The sequence below is a fragment of the Pinus tabuliformis genome, chromosome Q, assembly GCF_031772625.1.
Source record: "Pinus tabuliformis cultivar Carrire ecotype Pingquan chromosome Q, CPIR1, whole genome shotgun sequence".
Lineage (NCBI taxonomy): Eukaryota > Viridiplantae > Streptophyta > Pinopsida > Pinales > Pinaceae > Pinus > Pinus tabuliformis.
Window position 1 is genome coordinate 77,836,979 of NC_142296.1, and position 6,385 is coordinate 77,843,363.

Here is a 6,385-nt window from a genome sequence, read left to right on the forward strand (position 1 = left end):
GAAACAAATTGTTCAGAAGAGTGCTCGATTCTCGTGGATTGGGGGCTATTTGTTTCACACAGGGGCAGACATGCATATCAAGAGATGCGTTCGAGAAGATGAAATCTTTGACATTTTAAAAGCCTGTCATGATGGACCATGTGGTGGACATTTCGCTGAGTGCAGAACTGGACATAAAGTGTTGCAGACAGGGTATTATTGGCCCACGATTTTCAAAGATGCAAAGAAATTTGTCCAAGCCTGTGACAGTTGCCAGCGAGCAGGACGCCCTGGTCAGTCTGATGAGATGCCTCTGAAACCACAGTTAGTCATTGAACCATTCGAGCAATGGGCTCTTGATTTCGTTGGACCAATTAACCCATCATCAAACCAGAAAACATATATTTTCGTGGCAATACAATATGTCACCAAGTGGGTTGAAGCAGAAGCATTTCCTAGAGCTACAGAGGACTCTTTCATACAGTTTTTGTTCCATCTATTTGTAAGCTATGGCCTTCCAAGAGAAATAATTACAAACGGTGGACCACAGTTTGTTGGGAACAGAATAGCTGCAACACTCAACAACTATCATGTCCAGCATAAAATCACTACTCCATACCACCCACAGGTGAATGGACAGGTAGAAAGTAGCAATAAAATAATAGAAGCAATTCTAACGAAAACCATTGCATCACATAGACGTGATTGGGCTGCCAGATTACCTGAAGCACTCTGGGCTTACAGAACAACATGGAGAAGCACCACTAGTTACTCACCTTCTCAATTAGTGTTTGGAAAACAACCCATTTTCCCCATAGAATTCGAAATCCAAACATTACAAACAATACAGGAAGTTGGCTTAGATCTAACCGAGGCACAGATTAATCAATTGCAACAAATCAATGAGTTGGACGAAATTAGGCTCTCTGCACTTCAAAACACTGCCCTGATCCAACATCAACGAGCTAAATGGCATGATGCTCTCATTAAAAATAAAGTCTTCCACGAGGGAGACTGGGCTCGTTTGTATGACTCCAGGTTTCAGGGCTTCCCCGGGAAACTCCAGACTCGTTGGTTGGGACCATACAAAATCCAGAAGGTACATGACAATGGGACCCTTACTCTAATCACTATTGACGGTTCTGGATATGCCTTCAAGGCAAATGGCCACCAAGTTCGTCTTTATCGCAAACCACTCACTCGGGAGTCCTTCTGCCAGCAGTTACGATGAGACTCTGATATGGAGATTTTGGGGGAGGAAGAGAAGTCTTCCTCGCCTGTAATTCATTAAAGAATTCATTTCTTTTTACAATTTGTACATAAGTTCTTTTTTGAATCATTTTTTGTACATATTTTTGAATTAATGTTTTGCTGTCATTTTTTGCTGTTCCTTTTTCAAAAAGAACAGCATTTTCTTCCAGTTGTTCCTTTTTCAAAAGAGCAAATCCCTTTGGATCAGCTGTCATCCCGTTGTAATTTGGATCATTTTCTTTATTTTTGCGTGTTTTGTTGTTCCTTTTCCAAAGGAATAGCATTTTCGATTTATGTCGTTCCTTTTCCAAAGGAATGGCATTTGTGTACTTTTTTTGTTCATTTTCCAAAGGAACATCATTCTTGATTTTTGTTGTTCCTTTTCAAAAGGAACGGCATTTACTTGTTTTGTTGTTCCTTTTTTAAAGGAACAACATTTTGATTTCTGTTGTTCTTTTTCAAAGGAACGGCATATCTGCATCTTTTGCTGTTCCTTTTCCAAAGGAACAGCATTTTCGATTTCCGTTGTTCATTTTCCAAAGGAACGGCATTTTTGCATGTTTTGTTGTTCCTTTTCCAAAGGAATGTCATTTTTTATTCCTGCTGTTCCTTTTCCAAAGGAAAGGCATTTTTGCGTCTTTTGCTGTTACTTTTTCAAAGGAACAGCATTTTTTGTTGCTGCTGTTCCTTTTTCAAAAGGAACGGCGTTTCCATTTGTTTGCTATTCATTTTCCAAGGGAACAGCATTTTTGACTTCTGTTGTTCCTTTTTCAAAGGAACGACATTGGAATGTTCTGTTGTTCCTTTTCCAAAGGAACAGCATCTGTGTGTTCTGTTGTTCCTTTTTCAAAGGAACAACATTTTCTGCTATTTGTGGTCTTTTGTTGATCTTTTTTCCAAAAGAAACACTTCTTGCATGCTTTTGCTCTCCTTATGAAACACCTTGTTCCTTTTGCTGATCTAAATTAAGGATGCTTATTGCTCCTGTTCTTTCAAGTCTTTTAGAATACAGCTATGCACTTATGCAATGGATACAAAATCAGAACATCCTGAAATCAGCCAATCATAAATCGCTATCTTTATAAGGCTCTGCATTGGTAAGAGGACAAAAGGAAAGACACACTTATTTATCATCTTTGGCTATCATTGTTCTACTAATTCTGCTATGATTATTCATCTTTATCATAACGACCCCTTTTTAATCCTCTTTGATTATTATTTAGGAATAAGAGCAAAGGGTTTATATCTTCCTATTGAGATGTTAAGACTTCTTCCACCATTTGTTGTGGAGGTAAATCCCCTCTGCGGACAGAGGTGATCCCTACTAGTCCAAATAGGGTCTAGCAACAATCAAACACGCTAACACGCAGGTTCCTAATTGCAAATTAAAGACCAATTATGAAGGCCTACCTGGATTCCAACACTAGTACTTGTAGAAGAGTCATCACTCCCATTCCTTTGCTCCGGTTGGTCACAATCCCCACGATCCTCATGAACGAACACTTGCACATGCAAAGAATGATACAAACACAAGCATAAAATCCAATAGATGCAACTATATATCAGTCAGAAAGGATATAACTCAATCACCATCATAAAGACAATAAGAGTGGAACCATAATGATAGTCGTCTATTATTAATAAACAAAGAAGATACAACCATAGTTCTGACGTCAAATCCTTCTCAAGAGGGTCCAGCCAGCAAGTTCTTCAAGCATTCACCCTTGAAGATAGATCTCCCAAGACAAAACTCTCTCACTCACAAGTTTACACTAGATCAAAACACTTCACAACCTTCCTTAAGCTCCCTAACAATCCCACACTTGTCACACCAGCTACCTATCAAGCTCACACACTATCAGCAACACTCCAAACACTATGAATTCCAAACTAGCAACTCATAGCAATGGTGGAGGCTTAAATAGGAGAAAGAGTCTCCATGAATGGTGGGAGGATGAGCTTATCTCCAAGGAAGGTGGCTCAAATGACGAAACAGACATGCCAGAGAAGGGAGGGCGACATATACAAGGCCAACAACCAGGTCTGGAGTCATCTGGAAAGCCGGCTGTTAGAACAAACTCGCCCAGACTGGATCATCGCGGGTACATAACTGTACTGGAGAGCTGACATCGCTACTGCATAACGGAGAAAGTTATGTCATAGCGAGAAAATACAAGAAACAGTCGCGCTGTCCCATAAAATCCGACCATCGTGGGAATCACGTGTACTTCCGCTATGGCAGCGCGTTAGGTCTGTTTTGGAGCGCTCATCAGCGCGTTTATTTTTACAACAGTCACGATGATGCAAAAACTTTGGCAAAGTGGGTCATTTGGCAACATCAGAGAGCATGAGCATGAATGATTTGGACTCATGACACAGTAGGAAGACTGGTATGAAGGCAGTGACAAATTATTGTGTAACAGATGCCCCCTAAAGCATGAAGCCCGAGAGAGTGGGAGGGGTGAAATGCTTTACGAAACTGACTAAACTGGAACACCACCGGGAAGAACCTGCACGCAAGTACAACGGATATCTCTGATAATCAATTACATGTAGTCTAGGCATGGGCGCAGCCCTCCAAAAGGCATACGAAATAGGTCTGTGGTATGGACGCAGCCACCCAGCTAATGAGACCATGATGATAATAAAAGTATGGTCGCAGCCATCCATGAAGACTCAGGTATGGGCGCAGCCATCCATCAATGAGTCATGTAATGATCATAATAATCCACAAAATCACAACCTAGATCTCAACAGACAAAATCCAGGGTCTTGCGCTCCATCTCAACTCGAAAAAAGTACAAGTCCAAGCATGCGAATATAGGAGTTGAAGTCCAACATGTAAGAACATTGTCTGAGTACCAGTCAATGATGAAAACTGTTAACAGACGCGAGAGGTACCACCAATAATGACAATGGTCCTCAAGGTACTATAGGTACAATCTACGGCATGTGAATCAGAGAGCTGGCGTCGAACACCCGCAGAATCATTCGATCGGAGGCCAATGATGAAAACCTCGCGTCGAACATGAAGAACCTGCCATTGAGGCATGCAGGCTCCAAGGCACCTGAAGGGAGTCTCTAGGTCAACTTCTTGGATAATGAGTTGAAGTCGACAGGAAGGGGCCTTGATCGAAGGTAGGCCATAATGTTTCCCACATCATCGACACGAGACAGAGAAGGATAAGATATTTTGCGTGAGGTATCATAGGGAGGTTGAGTATTCTGCAGAGGCCAACTTCTCTTGAACATATTGGCGGCACGACAGTGGACTTGGCAGTATTTGACATTAAATGATCAGGGGTCATGGTGACAAGGCAATGAGCAGATGAGAGGTCAAACTGGGTAACCCAAACCCACGGAGGCAAGTGTAAAAACAAGATGAGATATCCCCACCCAGACACGAATGCAGACAAGTTCCATGTTCAAGAGCGACATACTTCTGACATGACAATGATTGTGGTTCCATTTTCCCCACCATTGCTGGCGAGTACCCCGGTTATTTTTTATGACAAGCTTAACGAGGATAGCATATGCTTGAAAGGCGTCATTTCGACAGAATCCGATGTCATTAAGTTTTAACGAGTCTGAAAAAGGAAAAACTCGGCGTCTTTTCTTGTTTAGAGAGTCTGAAAAGACAACAGAAAAGTGAACTCCAGGGGGGTCCTTTTTCATAAAGTTGTGTCTCTCGAGCCCGAAAAAGTATAAAACGATGCTCGAAAGAACCGCCCGACCAATATGATCGAGGAGTACTTTTCGTGAGTAGTGATTTTGACCTGAAAAAGTAAAAAAGCGACCGAAATCACGTTATTTCATAACCGTTAACGAGCCTAAAACGACAAAGGCCCGACGATCTTTTTGTCTTTACACGGTCGGAAAAGAGTTTAAAGATGACCGCCTCTTATTTACGTTCAACGAGTCAAGAGGAAAAACTCGGCAATCTTTTCGTCTTTAAACGGTCGGAAAAGAGTTGAAAGCAGACCTCCATTTTTATTCTCTTTAACGAGTCAAAAAGGAAAAAATACTCAACAATATTTTCATATTTTACGAGTTAGAAAAGAGCTTAAAGGTGACTCTTCCTAGAGGAACGAGTGGTATAAAGGGCAGCAACTGGTTCTGGCAATGGTGGAACTGCTCAAAACATGTAATGGTCAAGAGGCTAGCTAATAAAACCACTCATTGCTGCGGTTCCTCAGGGAAGGAAAAACAACCAAGTGAGAGCATATGATCGGCCAAAGAGATGGTGGTGATGGAATGAAACAACCAAGGCTCATCTAGCATAATTTAGCAGATAAAGACAGCAATCACGAGATGTAAAATGGGTATGGGTTCATTTTTACACAAGCTTGAACTATGGAGAACTCTGCTTGGATTCGGTTTCATGTTTACACAAGCTTGAAACGAAAAACTATGCTTGTTATGAGTTCGCATGCCCCCAACATAATGACACAAATTGAGGTACATGCCCCCCAAGCTTTATTGCATTCAACGAGGTAGATGGAATGAAAGTTCGCTTTCGAGATCTATGAAAGACTTGACTTGTATTTTACGAGTTCGCAATCAAAGACTTGATTTGGAAAAGGAGGAGTTGTTTCATTTTTTAATGAGGTTGACATAGGAAAAGAACTATCCTCATAACCTTTATTTCATTTTTTAACGAGGTCGACATAAGATCAAAACTATCCTCGTAGCCCTTGTTTCATTTTTTAAGGAGCTTGACATAGGAAAGGAACTATGCTCCGGACCCAATTTCATTTTTTAAGGAGCTTGACATAGGAAAGTGAACTATGCTCCGGACCCAATTTCATTTTTTAAGGAGCTTGACATAGGAAAGTGAACTATGCTGTGGACGAACTTCATCATAATGAACAGGAAGTCGTCACTTCCAAGAATGGTACTCCCGGTGGAAGGACAACATCTTGAAAGTCAGGACCCAATGCCCCCGGGACATTATGCACGACGGCATCATCATGAGATACAGGCACGGGGTAGGTAGCTACATAGTTGACCTGCGGTGGGGCAAACATAACCGGTGGGTAAAAACCAGGAGGGGGTGGTAGCTGCGCAGGAGGCACCGGGGGACTAAAGAACGATAATTGATCTATAGTCACGATTCTTCCATCGTGTGAAAAGCAAACCACACGGAAAAGCGAAG